The sequence below is a fragment of the Bubalus bubalis genome, chromosome X, assembly GCF_019923935.1.
Source record: "Bubalus bubalis isolate 160015118507 breed Murrah chromosome X, NDDB_SH_1, whole genome shotgun sequence".
NCBI classification, from domain to species: domain Eukaryota; kingdom Metazoa; phylum Chordata; class Mammalia; order Artiodactyla; family Bovidae; genus Bubalus; species Bubalus bubalis.
This window is the reverse complement of record NC_059181.1, coordinates 24446679-24471313: the sequence shown is the minus strand read 5'-3', so window position 1 is coordinate 24471313 and position 24635 is coordinate 24446679. Positions and strand designations below refer to the sequence as shown.

At 37.9% G+C, this 24635-nt stretch overlaps 1 long non-coding RNA gene across 1 annotated transcript in view; it reads right to left on the bottom strand.

Moving 5' to 3' along the window:
• Positions 1-5096: 5096 nt before the first annotated feature.
• LOC112582019 overlaps positions 5097-24635 on the bottom strand; it is a 28300-nt gene continuing 8761 nt past the window's right edge. The window contains exon 2 of the long non-coding RNA XR_003106629.3: positions 5097-5352. This is a non-coding gene — a long non-coding RNA (uncharacterized LOC112582019). The remainder of the gene's footprint in view (positions 5353-24635) is intronic.

Sequence of the window (24635 nt, the reverse complement as noted above, 5' to 3'; positions counted from 1 at the left end):
ACCATTTCTTTCTCATTTCATTTTGTGTTTGGTTTGTTTTCCCTGCTACAAAATCATGACATATTTTTCCAATCAAGCATACATGAACTAAAATCATCTTTTAAGACAGTATGAAATATCTTATCCATTTAGTAGTGAAAAATACTAATATTAAAAAAGACTGATACCAAATAAAACTTAAGCCCTCTAAATTCATCCATTCTATGCAATTCTGATTACCATACTAAAATGGCTGCAATTTAACATTTGTGTCAGCTAGATTAAAAATGTTTTTTTTCCACAATAGTAATTGTAATTTCCACACACATAAGGAGTATTTTAAAAAGCCACACAAGATCTAATATTACCCCTTAACTTGCCATATTATTCTTTAGAACTTTGAGTGAAAGTAAATATGAGACATAAATACCATTTCCTTTATTTCTATGTGAGGTTTTTAATCTTACTTGCAAAACAGGAATTGTACTTAGGCCCAAAGGTAATTATCTGTATTATTTTAGAATGACAATAATAAACATATGGAGGGAAACACATCTCTAGGTCACTCCTGAAGACACTGGAGAGATACCAAGGCAGTTAAGACACCAAGGGTTAAGACACCGGAGAGAAGACAATTCTAAGTAAGAAGCCTCAAATCCCATGCTGCATTTCCTAGCTGAGAAGCCAAGCAGGAAGCAGTGAGTGAGAGGATGAGCAGATGAGCAGAGCTTCTAGTGGTCTTAGATAGCCAACTGGGCAAAAAGTGAGGTTGTGGCCCTGATAATCACTCGATATACAGTTGTGATGGCCAGAGAACGCAGAGTAAACAGAAATAGAGTAGCCTATACAAACATTAAAGCCCTGTGATGAATCAGCTCAATTCACGGTTGCTTGTTTACTTGCCCCAAACATTACATGTGCTAGAACCTAAAGCAAGTTCTCTCAGAAGTATATCATCCAGCCATTCAAATCATTGCTACTGCATTTTCTATGTAATGTTCAGCCATCAATAAAAAAGAAACAAGCATATGAAAATTAGACCAAATGAACAAAAAAGTAAGAGGACATATGAAGTAGAACCAAAGAGATCCAGGTACTGAGGTTGTCAGAGGTTGACTTTAAAATGACTGTGATTAATATTCAAGGAACAAAAGTGAGTGTAATCATCTGTAGCAGATATGCAATGATAAAAATGTCCAGGGAAGTACTTAGGCAGATAAAAATGAACTCATACAGAAGCAGAAAGAAATAGTCACCAAAACAATACATGAATGTGGATGAATAGTTGCCATTTAAATAATAAAATTAAAATACTGTGGTGTGTGGTCTAAATATATATATATATAAAAATTATAAAGTTACATAAAAAGTTAACAAAACATGATAGGATAGTGAAAGGAGTTAGAGTATTGTATGGTGTTTGTGTCATTCTGGAAGTGGTTAATGTACTAATTTATAATAGACTCATGACTCAGTGATCAATATGGTGTTCACTAAAATTAATACTCAAGAAAGTTTAAAATAATGTATATGCTGACACAGGGAAAACAGGCTATATTTTAAAAATCGAAAGAAGAAGAAATGAATGAAAAAAAGGTGGGGGAAATTAGAAATTACATTGTTTGATAGCTGATTCAAGTGCAAATATATCAGTAATGACATTAAATATAGTGAGTGAGTGAATGTGGGTCAGGTTTGAACCAAGTTTGGAAGCAAGGACCAACTGTGATGGTATACAGAGAGAGACAGTATACCATGATGGCAGAAAATACTAAGGAAGAGACAGTTCTGAGATGTAAAGCAGAAAACAAATCAGTTAGGCAAATGAAGATTTGTACGGCTGGCTGGGGAGAGGATGGCAAGAACATCAAGTAGCTGTAAGACGTTTAAACTACTTTAGGATTGTACATTAGTCTGCTTGGGCTGCCATAATCAAGTACCACAGACTGGGTGGCTTAAACAACTGAAATTTATTACAGCACCATTCTGGAGGCTGGAAGTTGAAATCAGGGAATCAGCAGGGTTTGTTCCTTCTGAAACTTTGAGGGAAGATTCTGCTCCAAGCCCTTCTCATTAGTTTGTCAATGGCTGTCTTCTGCCTGTCTTTTTTCACATCATTTCCCTCTATGCATGTCTGTGTCCAAATTGCCTCTTACTATAAGGACACAGTCATCTCTGACTACAACCCACCAGAATATCCTCATTTTAACTTGCTTATTTTTGTAAAGCCACTTCATGGATCACAGCCTTGTGCATGGCAAAGGAGCTGGCATAATCAATGAAGCTATGAACCATATGCTGCAGGGACACCCAAGATGGAAGGGTCATAGTGGAGAGTTCTGATAAAATGTGGTCCATGGTAGGAGGAAATGGCAACTCACTCCAGCATTCTGGGCAAAAGCAGAAACAATGCCCAGTTGTGGATGTGTCTGGTGGTGAAAGAAAAGTCCAGTGGTGGAAAGAACAATATTAAATAGGAACCTGGAATGTTAGGTCCATGAATCAAGGTAAATTGGATGTGGTCAAACAGGAGATGGCAAGAGTGAGCATCAACACCTTAGGAATCAGTGAACTAAAATGGACGGGAATGAGTGAATTTAATTCAGATGACCATTATATCTACTACTGTAGGCAAGACTCCCTGAGAAGAAATGGAGTAGCCATCACAGTAAACAAAAGAGTCCAAAATGCAATACGTGGGTGCACTCTCAAAAACAACAGAATGATCTCGGTTTATTTCCAAGGCAAACCATTCAACATCACAGAATCCAAGTCTATGCCCCAACCAGTGAGGCTGAAGAAGCTCAAGTTGGCAAGTTCTATGATGACCTACAAGACCTTCTAGAACTGACACCAAAAAACAGATATCCTTTTCATCATAGGGGATTAGAATGCACAAGTAGGAAGTCAAGAAATACCTGGAGTAACAGGCAAATTTGGCCTTGAAGTACAGAATGAAGCAGGGCAAAGGCAGATAGAGTTTTGCCAAAAGTACGCACTGGTCATTGCAAACACCCTCTTCCAACAACACAAGAGAAGACTCTACACATGGACATCACCAGATGGTCAACACTGAAATCAGATTTATTATATTCTTTGCAGCCAAAGATGGAGAAGCTCTATACAGTCAACAAAAACAAGACTGGGTGCTGACTGGCTCAGATCATGAACTCCTTATTGCAAAATTCAAACTTAAATTGCAGAAAGTTGGGAAAACCACTAGGCCATTCAGGTATGACCTAAATCAAATCCCTTACAATTATACAGTGGAGGTGACAAATAGATTCAAGGGATTCAATCTAATAGACAGAATGCCTGAAGAACTATGGACGGAGGTTCATAACACTGTACAGGAGGCAATGATCAAAACCATCCCCAAGAAAAAGAAATGCAAGAAGGCAAAATGGTTGTCTGAGGAGGCCTTACAAATAGCTGAGAAAAGAAGAGAAGTGAAAGGCAAAGGAGAAAGGGAAACAGATACCAAACTGAATCCAGAGTTTCAAAGAATAGCAAGGAGAGGCAAGAAACCCTTCTTACTTGAACAATGCAAAGAAATAGAGGGAAAAAACAGAAGGGGAAAAAGTGGAAGCTGTGGCTGATTTTCTTTTCTTGGGGTCCAAAATCACTGCATATTATGACTGCAACCATAAAATTAAAAGACGCTTGCTCCTTGGAAGAAAAGCTATGAGAAACCTAGACAGCATATGAAAAAGCAGAGACATCACTGTGCCAGCAAAGGTGTGTATAGTCAAAGCTACTTTTTTTCCGGTTCAGTTCAGTTCAGTTGCTGAGTCGTGTCCAGGACTGCAAGCACGCCAAGCTTCTCTGTGCATCACCAACTCCCTGAGTTTGCTCAAACTCATGTCCATCGAGTTGGGGATGCCATCCAACCATCTCATTCTCTGTTGTCCCCTTCTCCTCCTGCCTTCAATCTTTCCCAGCATCAGGGTCTTTTCCAATGAATCAGCTCTTTGCATCAGGTGGCCAAAGTATTGGAGTTTCAGTTTCAGCATAAGTCCTTCCAATGAATATTCAGGACTGATTTCCTTTAGGATGGACTGGTTGGATCTCCTTGCAGACCAACGGACTCTCAAGAGTCTTCTCCAACACCACAGTTCAAAAGCATTAATTCTTCGGTGCTCAGCTTGTTTATGGTCCAATTCTCACATCTGTACATGACTACTGGAAAAACAATAGCTTTGACTAGTTGGACCTTTGTCAGTAATGTCTCTGCTTTTTAATATGCTGTCTAGGTTGGTCGTAGCTTTTCTTCCAAGGAGTAAGCATCTTTTAATTTCATGGCTGCAGTTACCATCTGCAGTGATTTTGGAGCCCAAGAAAATAAAGTCTGTCATGCTTTCCATTGTTTCCCCAGCTATTGCTGTGAAGTGATGGGACTGGTTGCCAGGATCTTCGATATTTGAATTTTGAGTTTTAAGACAGCTTTTTCTTTTTCACTCTCCTCTTTTACTTTCATCAAGAGGCTCTTTAGTTCTTTGCTTTCTGCCATAAGGGTGGTGTCATCTGCGTATCTGAGGTTATTGAAATTTCTCCCAGTGATCTTGATTCCAGTTTGTACTTCATCCAGCCCAGCATTTTTTTTCCAGTACTCAGGTACAGATGTGAGAGTTGGACCATAGAAAAGGCTGAGTGCTGAAGAATTGATGCTTTCGAATTGTGGTGCTGGAAAAGACTCTTGAGAGTCCCTTGGACTGCAGGGAGATAAAACACCAGTCAATCCTAAAGGAAATCAACCCTGAGTATTCAATGGAAGGACTAAAGCTGAAGGTCTAATACTTTGGCCACTTGATGTGAAGAGCCAACTCATTTGAAAAGACCCTGATGCTGGGAAAGATGGAGGGGAGCAGGAGAAGGGAGAGACAGAGGATGAGATGGTTAGATAGCATCACTGACTCAATGGACATGAATTTGAGCAAGCTCCAGGAGATAGTGAAGGACAGGGAAGCCTGGCGTGCTTCAGTCCATGGGCTCAGAATAAGACATAACTTAGCAACGTAACGACAAGAAGCTTTGTAAAGACCATATCTCTAAATTAGGTCACAGTGTGAGGCACTAGAGGTTAGGACTTCAGCATATAAATTTGTGGTGGGGCACAATTCAATCCATAACACAGTGTTTATCATTATCGTCGTGGTTTGAAAGTCAAATGTGTTTGGAATGCTTTACAAGGCAACAGAAAATGTTTTTAGAAACATAAAAATGTTAATAGAGGCTCTTTAGTTCTTCACCTTCTGCCATAAGGGTGGTGTCATCTGCGTATCTGAGGTTATTGAAATTTCTCCCAGCGATCTTGATTCCAGTTTGTACTTCATCCAGCCCAGCATTTTTTTCCAGTACTCAGGTACAGATGTGCTGTAAAAAAAAAAAAAATAAAAGAGAATGAAGAAATTAAGAGAAATAATTCCTGTTATACTTGAGTATGAGCGGAATCTGCTATCAGCAGCAGTGAATCACCTTAAGGATGTTTTATTTGTGTTCAATTCTGAGTTGCACACATAGGAAAGATTTCAAAATCTTAGGAAGGATCAGTGAAGAGCCCCTAAGTATTAGTGAACATCAGTTAATATCATTTTCAAAGAACAAAAGATATGAATTAGTTCAGTTTGATGAATGACATTTACCACTCCCCGTGCCCAGAATATACCTCCTACCCACCTCAAAAGTGTTGGCTATATTTTTACAGTCTCATCCCAGACATCTTACTCTTTGTGGCATTTTAAATACACAACAATTAGGCACACACTGATATATACTGATTTTTCCTAAGTTATATTTTTGTTAAATAGCTGCTCAAATAGCTTGCTCCACTTGGATTGTCACACAACACCTTAATTCAACCATGTGAAATTATACTTTTGTTCTCCAGAGTGTATTGTGTTTAATCCAAGAGGTTTGCAAGATACTCAGTTTGTGAAGATGCAACTTATATATTGCTATTTAATTGTAAAAATAAAAGAGAAATGAAGATTTATTGATATTTTTACATTAAGATGAATAACTTTGTCTACCCCATATTGCTCACATGTCATAGTTGGTATGTGAACTACTTTGAGGGCAATGTTTAGAGTTCCATGAGAGGGCTTATAGGCCCTATGCCCCAACCCCCATCTCCATCCATCTATAGCATCATGAGATGATTTGTGGACTTTGTATGCTTAGTTAAGATTCTTTGATTATTTGTCTAGTTTTAACCAATCAAACCCTTTGAAAATGGATGTGACCTAATAAGATTTCTGAAAAGTAACATTAGAGTGAAGATATTATGAAAAATTCCAGCACAAGAGAAGAGCAATAAAGAGAGTGCACTGGCACTTCTAGCAAGGATTTCTCAGCTGGGACACGAAGGAAAACCATGTCAACCTAATTATTTCTGCTCAAAGTTCTAAAAATACAAATCCTGGAGAATACTATTAGAAAAATGAGTTTGACCTTTGACCATCTTTCAAGCCATAAAACACTGTAAGACTCTAAAAACTAAGCATCTAGAACATGAAAACAAATCTCAATAATTGGAAGTAAAAAGTTTTATATGTATATTAATGAGAAAATAATGTTAAATGTTAACTCAATAATTATCTTCATTTCCATGTCTATTTTGGTGTTTTAAAAATGCATATATTATTATATTATATGTATATATTAAACATAATGAAATAGATATACATATATTGAGATGCTCTAAACTGTTTTGCTAGCATTAGGGTCTGATAAAACAATTGGGAGATTTATACTCTACATATGCTTTATTTGGAAGTAGATATATCAAGTGAATTTCCAACTGAAATTTCTCCATTTAAAAAAATCACACTTACTTTGACAAAGTGAAGCTAGAGAGTTCTGACTAGTAAGTTTCTAAAGTTCCAAGATCAATTCAGAAGCAAATTCTATACAAATATAACTAGCTCATTAAAATGGACATAGGCCACAATGTGCTTAGCTAAAAAAAAATAACAGAGTTGAATATACTTTTCACTTAATCACAGTATGTACTGAATGTTTATTGTATGTCAGGGACTTGTTGGACTCCTTTCTGGTGGAAATGACAAAACAATAAATATATGATGTGTCAAATGTGATAAATGCTAGCTAGGGAGATACCTACATTAGGATGTACTGGCTAAAGAATGCTAGTGAAGGCGACTATTACTTCATCAAAGGTGATCAGCAAAACCCTGACTGATGAAGTGAGTTGAACAGTGACTGCAAGAAGTGCAGCAGAAAGCCATGAGCTGTCTGGCTATTCCAGTCAGAGGGAAATGCAGGACAAACTCCCTGCATGATGTGTTCCAGTAACAGCAAGGATGCCAGTGGAAGAAGTGGAGGCAGCAAGGTTGGTACTAGTAAGACAGTGACAGGCAGCAGAAGACTAGATCAAGAGCAAGCCTTCAGCCACTGGAAGAGGTCTGTATTTAGCTCTGAATGAAATGGCAAAGCCACTGGAGGATAAAGAGACAGTAAGTGACATAACTGAAAAGGATGGATATGTTTTAGAAGTATGACTCTGGCCTGTTGAGTCATAGTCATCTGTGGATAGAGAACTTAGCAGAGAGACCATTTCCGAAAATGTAATAATCAAAGCAAGTGACAATGATGACTAGACCAGGATGGCAGCCATGGAAGGGTGGGAAAAGGTTGAATTCTGGACATATTTTGAAAGTAGAACAAAAAGTATTTGCTGAGGAATTGGGAGAGAAAGACCGAAAAATCAAAACTCCCTCTCAAGTTTGAGGCCAAAGCAACTAGAGATTGGGAGGAACACATGTTGGGGGAGGGGAAGTTGGTAGAAGGGTAGCCTGGAAGTGCTGGTAAGGAACAAGGAGGGTCCCCATCCCTAGGACCATGGTACAAGCAGGTGCCAGCAGGGGGGTAGGTTATGAAATAATGGAGTAGTAAAGAAGGAAGCTGCAGAGGAAGTATTTTCTCAGTGGAAACTCAGGCTTGGGATAGAGTAAGAAGGTAAATGGACGGTTTTGGAAAGAAAATTAGTATAAATGATTCACTTTGCTGTTCAGCAGAAAGTAACACAACATTGTAAATGAACTATACTCCAATAAAAACTAATTAAAGAGAATTAGGCTATATGGAGTTATGACATATGGATTTTTTTTTCTGGTTCAAGAATAACAGGAGTTCTGGAGATCAGTGGAAGGGATTGGGGGAGGTGGGTTTTGGGACATGGGGACAGACTGAGGGTGTGCAGACTCATGTGGGGTTGAGAGTCAGGGTAAGGAAGTCAGTCACTGATATAATGAAAATAAAGGGCGTCATTTAGTAATCCTATCTATCTAATATTTTGGTAATTGATATTAGGATATCATTCAATTCAAATATAATATATTATGGTTTTTGAAACATAAATAAATTTCCAAAGAACCCTTGACCCAGAGGGATGGTATGGGGAGGGAGGTGGGAGGGGGGTTCAGGATGGGGAACACATGTACACCCGTGGCGGATTCATGTTGATGTATGGCAAAACCAATACAATATTGTAAGTAATTAGCCTCCAATTAAAAAAAATTTTAAAAAAAAGAACCCTTGAGGATGAACCATGTGAAAAATTGAATGCTAGGGATAAGAATAACAAAACACAAACTCTCATCTTCCATGAAATCTTAATTTAGTTGGGGATTTAAACCAAATAACTGAGAATTTCTATAACCTACTATTTTATAAAAATGAAAAACAATGCAATTCATATATGGCTATATTTATTTAAACAAATGCCACACAGGTGGTATATTTTAAAAACTTCAAGTTCAGAGGAGAGATACATAACTGTGGCCTGGGTCAAGAGGTGTCTTGACAAAGCGATGAATAAGCAGTACAAAGGGGAGGATGCATTCCAGGTAGAGAGAAAAGATCAAAATTTAAGGAACTTTTCTGAGTTTCTCGGTAGATGTTCTTCCTTCTATCTAAAGCATACATTCTCCATAAATATCTAAATATTTCACTAGTATGGTTATTAACTATTGGATGATTATATTTCAGGGATATTAACCAGCTTGTCTCTACTGACAAAGCTGTACATGTTTATTTTTAATTATGCTACTGACATCAAAAAAAATCTGAAAGCAAAGAGAGCAGATGTGTACTCCATGGGATTTAAAGAGTAATCCATCGTCCATTGCACCCACTTAGGTTCAGGCAGGAAGAAACACTTGCTAATGAGTCAGATGATTACCAGCATTGAGTTTATTTAGAGGAATTCCATGTGTGAGGGTGGGCCTGGAGTGAGTACACCCAGAAATAGAAATGTGAATGCCACCCTGTCAACATTATTAAAGTACAGATATACTGACTCAGCTTCGTACAACTGAGGTTTATCAATTGTTACTGTTCTAGGCTGCAGCTTAAATCTAGATGCTCTCCTAACACGGACTCAGCTTATAGGTGCTGTTTGGCTAGGCTGCCCACACGGCAGAGGTATATACTATAAAAAGCTGAACTGAGATAATGCCATGCACTTTGAAAGTCTATGACAAGAATTCTACTGCCATCAAGAGCATCTTTCCTTCATAGCAGGTCAAACAAGACTCTAATTCAATTTGTGGGATGCTAAAATCTTTGGTAGAGAAATAACCGGAGAAGGCAATGGCAACCCACTCCAGTACTCTTGCCTGGAAAATCCCATGGACGGAGGGGCCTGGTAGGCTGCAGTCCATGGGGTCGCTAGGAGTCGGACACGATGAGCGAATTCACTTTCACTTTTCACTTTCATGCATTGGAGAAGGAAATGGCAACCCACTCCAGTGTTCTTGCCTGGAGAATCCCAGGGATGGGGGAGCCTGGTGGCTGCCGTCTATGGGGTCGCACAGAGTCGGATACGACTGAAGCGACTTAGCAGCAGAGAAATAACCATACTAGCTCCCTCGAAGCAGCAGGAAATACTTCCTCTTCACCAAGCTGCAATTTATTTCACAATCACTATTTGATTTTAGACATAAACTGAACTATTCACTGCAATGATTGACACTATTAATCATTAACTGGCTCTAAGTGTTAAGGAGAATACACACACAGTAATTGTCTGCCACAAAAATAAAGAAAACCATCTTTTTGGTTTCAAATTGTAATATCTGCTTAACTATTCTGTTTCAGTGAAATGTTGAGTACAAAGTCACTGTGTCTGTTTTCAAAATATGTGGGTTTCTTTTTACTCTGAATTTTTTTAAACTACATTTTAAAATGCTGTTTTAATTTCTGTCTTTTCTCCAAATAATTGTCTTGTCCCTCTTTAAGAAACCTGCTGATGTTTGAGATATCTGATAATCTGAAAGGGATTCCCAAGGTCCATTTCTGTCAGCATTTAATTATAGTCAATCTCAGGTAATACTTACTCTTGTGCAGTTACAGTGAAAAAATCATTAACCTTCCCAGAGTAAATCAAACATATCCTCAAACAAAAGCTTTACGCGGGGGACCATCTCCTTAAAGATTATCGCATCACACAGCTCAAAGTACAGTTACTCTGTAGTTTATACCACTAGGTGATTCTGAGCATAATCACAGATATTGACATTTGTCTGAGGATGTAGATTCTTTAAAAATTTTTAGGTTAATGACTGTGTATATCATAATTATGCAAATAGTTGAACACATTAACAAAAAAGAGTTACCTACTAGATTTTTTTTGGTCAAAACCTATAAATAAGCTCTGTGCTCAAAAGGAAAGAAGGTTCGACACTGGAATCCAAATACCTAGGTTTGAATCCTATGTATTTTGTCTTTCTTTAAAAAATTAATTTACTTATTTTAATTGGAGGCTAATTACTTTACAGTATTGTGGTGGGTTTTGCCATACATAGACATGAATCAGCCATGGGTGTACATGTACACCCACGTACACCCATGGCTGAATCCTGTTTGTCTTTAGGAAAGCTAACTGACCTCTCTGAATCTATTTTCTTTCCTTTGTTTTTTTTTTTTTTTATGGTGTGTGTGGGGGCTAATCTTTATAACAGTGATCTTACCTTCTGTTTCATGGTTGTTGAAAGAATTAAATAATTGCCTGTTACATATGTGATAGGTAGTGACTAAAGCTAACTGCCAGTTTTGGCTGTAACCTCAGCAAAATTATTTAAATCTATTACATAGCTACAAGAGACAAGGGAAGGGAAATACTTAGTATTAGGTAATAACCAGTATCTGGGAAAATAATTATTTTTACAAGCATCAATTCAATATTATATGCTCTCTATCCTCGACTGTTCCATGTACCACCACGGCCTCCACACTATCAGAAGGCACCCGGTTCCCATTTAAAGGCAACACCAGTATCTTCAAAAGAGAAATAAAATTAGGATTTGGCTGGAGGGGAGGCAAAGATCTAAAACTAGACAGCATGACAGTCAAGAGGTACGACTGGAAAAGGGGACCTTCGGGGCAGTGAATAACCAAACTCTTCGGATTCAGTCTTTAGCAATCTGTGGAGCCTCTGGAAGAGGCAAAGCCAATAGACAGTGGCTATGGATATCTGGAGCTCAGGGATGAATTCTAGATTAGAAGATTCATGAGGAATTCAACAGCATTTAGGAAGGAGCTGAAGCCATGTGTCAGGGGGAGGTAACCCAGGAAAAAAACACAGGATGAATACAGAGGATTTAGGCAGTATCTACAAGATAGGATTTGGCTGGAGGGATACTTAAAATTGAGCTCACTCAGAGGAAAAAAACTCACATTGGGAAATACAATCACTGGCAGATATATACAAAGAAAACCAAGATGAGTACTCTCACAGAAATCTGAGAAGGAAACTTTTAAAGAGGAAACAGTAGAAAAGTCATTGGATTCAGTGATGTGTTGGGACATATTTCTAAGAAACCTAAGAACAAAAGCCACCCTTCTTTGAGTGAGGAACAAATTAGTAACTGAGAAACTGCAAAGACAGTAAATGTAAAATATTTCATGAGGAAGCTTGGTTGAGAAGGGAGGAGAGAAGTTGGACACTGCTTATCATGGGACATGTGCTCCAGATGTAATAGTTTCTGAGTATGTTTTAGGCCGAGGAAACATTTAGTGCAGAGAAAAAAAGTAGACAAGGCAGAGGAGACCAGACCTGACAGGGGAACGGAGATGATTCCTGAAGAGAAGGAATGGACTGAAATCTAATCCTTAATGTGATTTCCCTTGACCTTCAAGTGGGAACAAAGACAGTCTCTCATTAATGCCCAATTTGAAACTGTCAAGAGACCCAACACAGCAGCAGCATCTGGTCATCTGCTAGAAGTCACATCCCGTTAAGTGGAGATTATACAATAAATTCATGACTTTCAGTGTTGATAATTCCATTGCTCTGCCAATTGAAGAGACAGCATGCAAACATGCTCATTTCCATTCACTAGAAAATTGAGGGTAAAGTAGAAGAGATAAAACTCTGGGAGAAAGCGATGGATCAGATGAAAATTTCCAACTGAAATTAAAGGAATGTACTGAGCCTGAAATGGGCTATGTGTGCTGCATGCTAAGTCACTTCTGTCGTGTCTGACTCTCTGGACTGTAGCCCACCAGGCTCTTCTGTCCATGGGATTCTCTAGGCAAGAATACTGGAGTAGGTTGCCATGCCCTCCTCCAGCTGATTCCCAACCCAGGGATTGAGCCTGAGTCTTTTACATCTCCTGCATTGGCAGCGGGGTTCTTGACCACTAGCACCACCTGGGAAATGGGCTATAGGACATGAGAATAGTTTCTAGAAAATTCAGGGTAAAAGGCACTGTGATGTGTTGGCTGGAGATTACAAACAGAAGGTTCATCCTAAAGGATAAAAGCTATCTGGGAAAGTTAAAGCTCAAAATTTGTTCAACTTATAATACCTGGGGCAAGAAAGAGGACTCTATGAATCCAGAAAAAAGCATGGTGTCTGGAAGTCAGTGGTTTTATCTGAGAATGCGGAACCTCTCAACATTTATTTTGATTGAATCTTTGCTATCAAGGACCATGATTTTCAAACTAAAAAGAATAAAACAAACATGGTCCAGAGATATTTGAAGTACACAAGAGGTGACAAGATAAGAGAGAACGAGTTCAATTCACACAGGATACATAAAAAATTCCCAGAGCACAGAAAGAACTAGCAAACCCCACAAATGGAACTTTTTGAGACCTTTTTTTTTTTTTTAATAGAAAAATAAGGAAGGTGCCAGAAAACATAAGAAAAAGAAAATCACCTTAATTTTCAGGAAAAAAAAGAGATAGAGATCATAGAATCTAGGAACCATAGTGACAAAGGCAAAAATACTAGGTGCGTCATTATACAGATATACAGATAATTTGTCCATATGAGAGATCAAAGTAGGAAAAAGTGAACATACATAGCCTGTACAGACATCCGCAAAGGCTCTTTAGGAGAAATGGCTTTTGAAGATTGGGGACATTTTAACAGATGGAAAGGAGGAGGGAGTAGGACAGTGGGTGGGGCACATCAGACAAATGGGAGCAGCACGACAGAGAAGGCAGCAAGACTGTCCTTGTTAGGTTTGGAAAAAATAAATGGTATAAATATGGTAGAACAGAAAGAAAATCTGGTGCCTAAAAACTTACCACTTTTTGAGTGGGTATATTATGCCAGAGGCCCCCAACCTTTCTGGCACCCAGGATGGGTTTCGTGGAAGACAGTTTTTCCATGGATGGGGGGGGGGGAGTGGTTTCAGGATGATTCAGGCACATTAAATTTATTGTGCACTTTATTATGATTACATCAGCTCCACCTCAGACCTTCAGGCATTAGATCCTGGAGGCTGGGGACCCCTGCATTATGCTCTTCCTGCTAACAATAACATTAGCAAAAGATAGGAGAATGTGAATGCCAAGCTAAAGCACACTTCATATTGACCTTTGTTTTTTATGTAGAGACTGCCTCGGTAATTTTAAAGTCTGTCTCTACCTGAACTCAACCAATCCAAGAGGGAAGAAGAATGTCACTATGAAGACATTCTTGCAAATTCTCACACTTTATGGATCCTTTAATTTAAAGGAAGCTTCACACCTCTATACTATATCTGGCCCTCCAGGTCAGTGATCCAAAACTTCCCACACACTCTAAAGGTTTTCATTACTCATTTCTTAATATGCCACAGGTCTTCCATGACACATCACTTCAGAGTGTAGGTGTTCCGATGTGGAACAGATGTCAGCCCGGCAGGCAGAGCTGTGAAAACAGGATGGAAACGATGGTATTTGAAGTTTGTATGACCTAATTATCAATTTTTAATGGTGTGCATTTTGTTGATTTTAAGTAAAAAATTCAGTAAAAGTCTCCATATTTCAAAGACTGTCACCCATCAATACTAATTCCCTTATTGTCAAGATGCTGTCACCTGCCAGCCTTCTTAAGACCAAATGTGGAATGCAGTATGGCAGTTTTATTTATATGTAAATAAACTCACTCCATTGCCTTAAGGTTCCAGAGTAAAGCAAACAATATATTTTTCTGAGCAGTTGGGAACAATACTAGTACATTCCAATGGCAACATTCCAGCAGATGTCCTGGTAGATATTTTACCAGCTCTAGCAGTAAATTAAGCAATGACAGTGATCACAGAGATGGAAAATTCAATCAAGGCTGCACACTGACCTCAACTTTTAAATATATAAACACATAAATTGGATTTAGGATACTAGCAAAGGCTGCATGGTAAAGACAGACATAAATGTGGACGAACATATACCTGGTTTTGATACTAAAGACAGTACCTGGGGTCGAACTAGGGATTCCTAAATTTGAATCAGATTCTGCTTTCGGGTTAATCATCTCTAAAATGGGAATAAGTTACATGATTGGGATAGTTTAGACAGAGTTTTCACAGCAGGGAAATATGCCTGGTGCATGCACAGTAGGTGAGCATTAATTTTATTGTAACATTTGTATTTTCATCTGTTAATATTTCTTGATCCACATTTGTCACAGGCCTATTGTCTAAGTGATGATTTAAAAGATTTGAAGTTTTTGGAAAGCCTATTAAATATGAACTTCAAGTCTGTTAATATCATTTTGTTATGAAATACCAATTTTTCTCAAACAAATAATATTAACTATCTCACAAGGGCTTCTGTTTTGTCTTCAGTACAGCCCATTTCTGCACAAGTAACTCAGCTTCTACTTGCAGGGAATTTTTCACCTAATCAAGTATTGACATAGAAAATGTATTCCTGTCCTAACCCAAGCAATAAACAGCTGACACAAAGAGGTTCAATATTTGTGCACCAAGTGTTATACAGATGATTTGTGATGACACAAAAGTGTAGTTTTCATCTTCTGAAAGCATTTCCTTGGCTTTCTGCTGAAAGAAGGGGAAAAATCTGCCATCACTCCTTTCTATTTAGACACCTGAATTTCATTGAGAAGGAGACTTGGTGACAAGAGTGACATGATTATATGCTGCCTCGTGCCTTGCTGAGCAGGTGGGGGCACCAAGGCCAGTGGAGATAAGGGAGAATGTGAGAAATGAGGAGTGAGTTCATGCATCTGGTGTTTGTTGATTCTCTAATAATCAGAAAGATTATATTTAGTTAGAAAAGACGCTGCTGTGTTTTTCTGCATTTTTTACACGGCCATATTTTAACCCCTAATTAGCTGAAGTTGCCTTGGTTTTCCCTAATGGCCAGCCAGCTGGCTTCAGAGTATAACATGGCCTGATGCCAAAGCCTGGAGTATGAGGCACCTCTGGGTCTAATGACCGCCTGTGGCCTCAGGTCACCTCCATCCACCAAGCACAAGTGACAATCTGATTTTTATATCTCTTGTCATTACAATAAAGCAGACTCACATCGCTTATGGCATCCATTTCCTGTCATTCAGAAAAGGAAATGGTGCCTTTTTTTTTCCCATGGCAGTTTACTTGCCAATGAAAACAGGTTTTCCCGAAAGAGCCAATAACCTCAAGGCACCTGTATGGGACAAATTTGTTCAAAATACAGACATACTTTCTTCTCACACTGTTGAATCAGTGCAGCCTCAGGCCAGAGGAAACTTGGAATGCAAGCCAATCACCAAAGACAGACTCAGGACATAATCCTGCAGTGTAGAGATCTCATTGTACAACACAGACTTCTCCCAGTTCTTTTAAGTATGTGGAACAGCTACAGTTTTGCCCATTTCATATATATCGTCTCATCTCTATATTCCCCAGTTTTCCTTAAGAAGTTGATAAAAGGGGAATACCCATCCCAACAAAATGCTCCCCACAGTCCACAGTATGGAAGAAATGGAGAGCAAAATACAGTCATCTATCACTAACAGCCACCACTGAGCTACTTTTAGCTTTTTTGGAAGCCAGCAGCGAGTCCCACTCAGAACTCCCACGTGCAGAGCCAGGCTCCTACCTACACAGTAAAATCAAGACACTTTTTCTCCTCGGCTGATCATTTAACATTTCTAAAGTCTTCTGAAGCCTATCAAAAAGTTGAATAAGTAACATTTTCATTAATGTCCTTGATCTACAACTCTAAACACAGACACTGAATAAATCAAACCCCAAAGTCCTTTAGCACCAAAGTAATGTTTTTCATTTGAAATATCTTACTCTTCTTTGAAAATGGAAATAGCTCTTGAAATGAAACACAGATCTAAACTGCTAAGGGTTACAATTACTAAGAGAGAGAGAGAGAGATGTGCTATTTCCTCAGGAGAATATATTTCAATTTTTTTTCTGTAATCTAAAGAAAAATGTTAAGTTTCATTTTACTTTTGGTTTTGACTCCCTTCTCAATGGTTCTTTATTAGTATCTATCTTTAGGAATAAGGGACTTCAACATTATGTAGTTATTCGTGTTTCCCCAATGTAACAGGACTTTAAGCAAGTTCAAGGTTAAAAGAGCATCAATCCCAACCTGAGAGTCATTCTATATTTAACACAGAAAAAAACTAGTATGAAGAGAGGCAAATGTCTGTTCTCCCATTTTGCCTGGTGAGGTGTGTGCATTTCCTGTTTCTGTTTCTCTCCTTGTTCAATCTCATATATTGTGGACCTTATCTCCCTGAACTTTAACAGACATAATTCAGACCCTGCAAAGAGTGACCCAATGCCTTGGGAATTGGCATCAGGCCAGGCTGACAGATGGCTATCAGTTCAACAAGAAATATGCTAGGTTAGAGCATTACCAGCCAAATTCTTCTTTGAAACCACTCAAAGGGAAGCCTGTGAACACGTGCATACTTTTATACACAGAGATTTTCCAATTAGGCTATTATAGTGTTAGCTTAAATAGAGGACTTAGAAGTAAATTTAGTTGTCTGTTTTTGTGGATTTACTTGTTTCCTGGATTTTGAATTTATGTGGTTATTCATACACAGCAGGGAATGGTTTTTATATTTCTGAAATTCATGGAAGGCACTCAGAAACTGCATCCAAAAGGCTTCTTCCTCCTGTGCAAGCCTCCAGCCAAAGCAGGAAAACAACTGCTCAGGATCGTTTTTTTCTAGATGCTGAAGCTTGCTACGGAACTGCTCGTGTATTTTTACTCCATCTTAGACTCGACTGAATCTGCTACACAAACTAAATGAAGATGAAATATCACCTTCTTTGATTATCAGTAAATAGTTCACAAATTAACACTAAACTGCAAATGAGGGAATAATGTGTCTTTTTGAGAAAACCAGATGCTTTCTCTTCTGTAGTACGTGCGATAACAGGGTGGAATGGTTAATGTACAATGCATGCCATCTGCTGACTAATACAGAGTATTTACAAGCATAAATTCTCCCAATAACTGTGTTTGGTAAATGATTATGTGAATTAATACAACTATATTTGAACCACAACTTGGATCTTGCCAATATTGTTTCACTTTTCTAGTCAGGACTCGGCATTCTCTCTAATTAGAAAAAAATGATAATAAAAGGCAGGGGCTCTGAGGTTAAATTCGATGGTAAGTTTTCAAATGCCTCTCAGATATGCAATAAATAATGAATAAATCTGAATGTTTCTCCCTTTATCCATGTCAATTAAAGGAATAAAATATGTTTCTTAAAACCCCATAGTAGAGCCATGAATCTCTGAGCTTTACCTGTTCCTGATATATGTGTTGTGCTACTTTACACATCAATTTGAATTAGATGTAAACCATATCGCTGGAGAAATGTAATTTGTATTTTTGTTTAGACACAGCAAGTACTATAGATAATTATTAGATATTGTGTACAATTTATATTCAGCAGAAACAGTTCAAAAAAAAAATAAAGATTACCGATCTCTGTTGTTAATTTAATAGTTCAATCAGTACAACTGAAATGTGTTCAAATGTACACCATTCACAGGTACTAATCTCATGTACATAATAATTTCCATCTTTAAAAATGAACAGAATAACAGAATATTAATTTTGTATTTTTCTAACCTAAAATTTCACCTGTAATGACAGCCTCTGATTTACTGCCACAGATAACTCACAGTTTGATTTTCTAAGTTCAAATATCATTTTCAGTGTCTTGGAAACTTTATCACAAACTTCATTTGATTGGCATATAAGATAACAGATAACTAATCTCACCACCTCTATTTTTTTCCATTAGCATTGCAAATACTCCCTTTTAAAGGATCATAGGGAGAGCAAGTATGCACCAGGCAGAAAGTGATGATAGTTTGGATCTTGAAACAAGGGACTCTCACATCTCACTTTGTAAACAATTAAGCACCTTTCCACCTAAGGGCACTTTTCAGTCTGTACAATGAAAATAGTCTTAACTGGCTTGAGGAGTCACAAGACAAAGTTTGAGGCTGCCTGGAAGGCTGGAAATTAAAGAGAAAATTTCCAGAAAAGAAAGTCAAATAGAAGGGAGCTCCAAAATCTGCATGGAAACGCCATTCAAATACTTGGCTGACCTTCAGACTATCATGTGCTTGGGAGACTCGAGGAGCAACATATGGAAGGCTAAACTAATTGAACAAAGACTTCAGCTGCTGTCCATTTCAGGCAAGACAGGGTTTGAGTCCAACAAAGGTAACTGCCTGCTACAAGAAAACTGACACTGTTCCGGGAAAGAAAACACCTTTCAGAGTCTCTAACATATAACTCATGCTGTCTACTAATACAGGCTTTCCAGCTGGCACTAGCTTCCAGGAAACACAAAAGACGCAGGTTTGATCCCTGGGTTGGGAAGATCCCCTGGAGGAGGAAATGACAACCCACTCCAGTATTCTTGCATGGGAAATCCCATGGACAGAGGCACCTGGAAGGCTACTGTCTATGAGGTCACAGAGTCAGACATGTCTGAACAGGTCTACTAAAGAATCAAAATTTATTAGACGTGAAACACTGAAATGTGACTCGTGTTCAAGAAGAGAGGCAGTCAACAGAAATCAACCTGGAAATGACCCAGGTAATGGAATTAGCAAGCAAAGATCAGCTATTAGAAATACATTCAAATACTTAAAGAAAAACTATGGTCATAATGAGCACACTGATGAGAAATGTCAGGAGAGAAACTGAAGTTTGCTTTCTTTTTAAAGGACCAAATAGAAAGTCTGTAAGGGAAAACAATATCTTAAATGAAAAAGTCAGCGGATGGGCTTAAAAAGAGATTGGAAAAGCAAAGAAGGATTCCGTAAACTTGAAGTTAGATCAATAGCAATCACCTAGTCAAGTAAACAGGAAGAAAATATACTGAAAAAACAAAAGAGACTCAGTGATTTGTGGGACAGTAGTAAATGGTCTAAGATATATGCAATTAGTATCTTAGAAAAGAATATTATGAGAGAATGAGGCAGGAAAAAAGTTAAAAATGGTCAATTTTTTATGAATTTTATGAGAAATATTCACTTATAAACGCAAGAGGCCCAGAAAACCCAAAGCAGGATAATACAAAGAAAAACATGCCTAGTCAAACTTCTGAAAGCCAAACATCAACAGAAAATTTTAATGCAGACAGAAAAGGAGCCAAAACATTACACATACAGGGGCACAATTAATATGAATGATGACTAAGTTCTCATTAATGGAGGCTAGATGTCATATTTAAATTGCCCTAGGAGGAAAACAAAATAACTTTTATTCCACAATTTTGTATACACTGAAAATACCCTTTAAAATGAAGGTGAAATAAAAACATTCTTTTAAAAAAATTTTAAAAGACCTGAATTATTTTAAAAAATGCTCAACAGTATTTCTTCAACCTAAAGAAAAAGTATATCATAAAAACCCAAATGTAAAGGAAATAAAGGTAGCATCAGAGGTTAATATCTGGGCAAATACAAATGATAACTTTTTCATGCCATTTTTCTTAAATTTATTTAATAGACCTATGAATGTTTAAATCAAAATAGAAAAAGTAATTGTGAGTTTCATAGAAGTATCAGAAAAATATAAGACAACAAAACATTAGTAGGTGTAAATGGAGTTGCAAAGGTGTAGTACGGTCCTTAGACTTCTTGTGAAGTACTAAAATACTATTTGAATTTTGCCTGTGGTAACTTAAAGATGTATACTGTAATCTCTAGATCAGCCACTAAAATAGCTAAAGACATACTGTATATTTGAACAAGAATGTCTATACACCTTATCTATGATAGGTAAAACTGAGATAAAACCAAAATGTCCATCAACAAGAAAAACAAATTATGACATATCCATGAAATGGAGGTATGTAATTACAAAACAGTGAACTAGGGATATACAATAACAATAATGAATCTCAAGTAGGCTATGTTAAGTGAAAGAAGTCAGGCACAACAGAGTATATTCTAAATGATTCCATTTCTAGGATGTTCAAGGAATAAGTAAAAGTAATGTATGGTGACAGAATTAAAAAAATAAGTTGCCAATGAAGTATTGTGTGACTTTGGTCACCTGATGTAAAGAACTGACTCATTGGAAAAGACCCTGATGCTGGGAAAGATTGAAGGTGGGAGAAGGGGACAACAGAGGATGAGATGGTTGGATGGCATCACCGACTCAATGGACATGAGTTTGAGCAAACTCTGGGAGTTGTTGATGGACAGGGAAGCCTGGTGTGCTGCAGTCCATGGGGTCACAAAGAATCGGACACAACTGAGCAACTGAACTGAACTGAACTGAGCTGAAGTATTGTGGGTTGACTATAAGTGGGTACGAGGAAACTCTCTGGGATCAAGGAACTCTCCTATTTATTGAATAGGTGAATCATTACAGAATTGTATACATTCATCCAAACTTATGGAACTATACCCTTCATAACTGAACATTTCACTGTGTGTAAATATAGCCTCAATGAGGAACTGTAAACAAGTGCTGAACTCTAGTTAGTAGGTTTTCTTTTTGTACTGGCTGCTGCTGCTGCTAAATCACTTCAGTCGTGTCCGACTCTGTGCGACCCCATAGATGGCATGAGTTAGCAATTCTGAAACAACTTTTGAATCTCAGGTGTGAACAAATAAGTATATTAAAGACATTAGGTGAAAGATTTTTCATTGTTGAGAAGAGAGATACAAAGATGGAAAGAGAAGATTGTTATAGGGAATTGAAGTTGTCAGGTAAATGTGTGTATGTGTGTCTTTCCTAGTTCAGGCCACTGAAAAATAAAATAGCTCTCCAGCAACAGGACCATCTAGCACCTAGATCTTGGTTTCTGAATACTGTTTTCCACTAAAAGGAAATATAACTCCTTAGAAAACTGCCTGACACCAGCACTGAGATTATGCCAAAAAATAATTCTTGTTGTTTAGTCACTAAGTTGTGTCAGACTCTTTGCGACCCTGTAGACTGTAGCCCATCAGGCTCCTCTGTCCATGGGATTTCCCAGGCAAGAATACTGGAGTGGTTAGCCGTTTCCTCCTCCAGGGGATCTTCCTGACCCAGGGATCAAACCCGTGTTTCCTGCATTGGCAGGCAGATGTTGTTGTTGTTGTTTTTTATCGCTGAGCCACCAAAGAGCCCCCCAGAATAATGAAATGCTTAAAAATTCATGAGAACACATTAAAGCACACAATAGCCAAACAGAAGGTACTCACACAAGCCAAATCTGAGGAAATTTGAGCATTAAAATAAACAATAACAGTAAAAGATTATAACCCATTGAAGAAAATAAGAATCCATGTTTGCAGATTAATATAATGAATGAGCAAATAAACAAATGGAGAAGGAAAAGCTCTTCCTCATAGTACAATAGAATGCCAACTAATAGATGTAAAGGAATAATGCAGTTAGAATGTCATCAATGAGAAATGAAATTAATAGATATAATGTGATGAAAGAGAGGATATTTCTATAGCTTCAATGCATCACTCCACAAATTACTTATGAATTACAAAGAAAAATACAGTTACTTTATATTTATGAATTCTGGGAGATAGCATTTTAACCAAGTTCAGAAAATAACGCATACCTATACATATATGCATACACTTACAGAAAGAGGGAATGATAAAGTAAAGGGGGGCAAAATAATACATAAACAATTGGTGACCTTGATGAGGGATAATGGAAGATCTGCCAAAGTATAATTCTTAAACAAAAAACATAGGAGAAACAGAAGGAAATTTAAAAATAAAATATAAAGTATGTAAATTTCATTATTGGGGCTTCCCAGGTGCCACTAGCGGCAAAGAACCCACCTGCCAATGCAAGAGACATAAGAGATGCAGGTTCGATCCCTGGGTCAGGAAGATCCCCTGGAGAAGGAAATGGCAACCCACTCCAGTATTCTTGCCTAGAGAGAGTCCCATGGACAGAGGAGCCTGGTGGGCTACAGTCCATGGGATCACAAAGAGTTGGACACAACTGAAGCAAGAAACAGAAGTAAATTTAAAAATCAAGTATCAAGTATGTAAATTTCATTATAGGTATTATTATTATTGCATCGTGATCATAATTTTCATTTAACTACAGCACTAAGGATCACTCTGAGAGATCTTGAAAATGTGCTATTTTCTTTGGAAACATATCAAAGTGCTGAACCTGGAGAAAGCAGTTCCCTTCATTTCCTGTACATTAATAGAGAGCAAGCATTAAGATGCATGTCATTGTAAGAACTGATCATAAATTGTAACCAAAAGTCCCACCTGCTTGTGGGAAGAGGATATGAAGAACTGAGTGAGTCTTTTCATGACAAGATGGAAGACAGGTTAGAGCAGGTTAAGTTCTAAAGTGATGTTTCAAAATACCTACGCATTTTAACTAATCATCATTATAAATGCAACATGAGGAGCTAGTCTATATTTAATTTAGATATTCTCTAATACTTGAAAACTGCCTGTTGCTTGGACCCTATATAAGATGACCATGATGAAGACCATGTACAGCTATCCAACTTATTTTTTAAAATTGTTTCTGATCCATGATGCACTGAAAAACATGCCAGCTTCTCTGCTGAACTTGATTGACTTGATTTCTATTACTAAAAAGAGTAGTACTTTTTTATAAATATTATTTTTAATTTATATTTTAATTGAAGTATAATTGCTTTACAGAATTTTGTTGTTTTCTGCCAAAACTCAACATGAATCAGTCATAGGTGTACATATATCCCTTCCCTTTTGGACCTCCCTCCCATCTCCCTTCTCATCCCACCTCTCTAGGTTGATACAGAGCCCCTGTTCGAGTTTCCTGAGCCATACAGCAAATTCCCGTTGGCTATCTATTTTACATATGGTCATGTAAGTTTCCATGTTACTAAAAGAGCAGTACTTTCTAAAATCTAATTTTTACATAATTCAACACCACCTTTCTTTTATATATTCCTTATAATGTACTTTCAAAAAATAGTCATCAGTCATGAGTTGTTTCAAATTCATTTTTCTTCATTCCTTTCTGCCAAAATCCCCCAAATCCTCTGAGTTCCAATACTTCTAGGTTTGCATTTGAAAACCTCAGTAGCCCAAGTCTCAACCCCTGTAACTTTTACTTCCTTGCAACCCTCATTTATTCTGCTTTCCCTGGTGTACTTTTTCTGATGCTGGTGCTTCATGTCTTTAAAGTGCAACTAGATTTTTAACCCTAGCTCATCCCTCCAGAGTCTCCCTCAGCAAAGACTTCTAGAGCCACCTGGGATTGGTACAGAAGACATTCTCATAATATAGAAAAAGCTCAAGACTCTTCACTGGGGCTGCATCTAAAGAGGGTCTATGAGCCTTTATCAGAGAGATGCTTATGGGGAAAATGGAGTTAGAGTTCTATGAAAAAAGGGGAAAAAACTGAGCCCCCTCCAAGTCAGGGAAATAGAAAATATTCAAAAGGGTGACACATGTAAGTTAGATTTGAAGAAAATATATAAATTATATTTGAACATAAAAGATGGCAGAAAATACTTTTTTCAATTTCAGGAATAGAGATGCAGATGTAGTGACAGACTTTAGACGTGGGGTGGGGGGAAGGGAAGGGTGGGACTTGAGGAAGGGAATTAAGAGAGTAGCACTGACATGTATTTACTACCATGTATAAGATAGAGAGCTAGTGGGAAGTTGCTGTATAGCACAGGGAGCTCAGCTCTGTGCTCTGTGATGACCTAGAGGGGTGGGTGGGGAGGGAGTGGGAGGGAGGTCTGAGAGGGAGGGGATATATGTACACGTATAGCTGATAGTCAAAGCTATGGCTTTCCCAGTAGTCATGTATGGATGTGAGAGTTGAACCATAATGTAGGCTGAGCGCCGACGAACTGATGCTTTCAAACTGTAGCATTAGAGAAGACTCTTTAGAGTCCCTTGGACTGCAAGGAGATCCAACCAGTCAAT